Source organism: Gavialis gangeticus, unplaced genomic scaffold (assembly GCF_001723915.1).
Source record: "Gavialis gangeticus isolate Ggan-Ray unplaced genomic scaffold, GavGan_comp1, whole genome shotgun sequence".
Classification (NCBI taxonomy): Eukaryota; Metazoa; Chordata; order Crocodylia; family Gavialidae; genus Gavialis; species Gavialis gangeticus.
In genome coordinates, this window is record NW_017729033.1 from 54343766 (window position 1) to 54344012 (window position 247).

The window sequence follows — 247 nt, forward strand, 5'->3', positions numbered from 1 at the left end:
AGAGGGGGAGGATCACCTCCCTGGACCTGCTTGAGATGCATGTGTGGATGCATGACAAGGTGTGGCTTTCCTAACTGCATCCCCACACTGCCTGCCCATATTCATCTTGGCATCAGTGATGACTCCAAGGTCCTTTCTTGCCTCTGCACTGATGAAAAGGGAGTTCCCTAGCCTGTAGGTATGGTGCGGGTTCTTCCTCCCCACTTGTCAGTGTTAAATCCCATCCTATTCTTGTCTGCCCACCCCT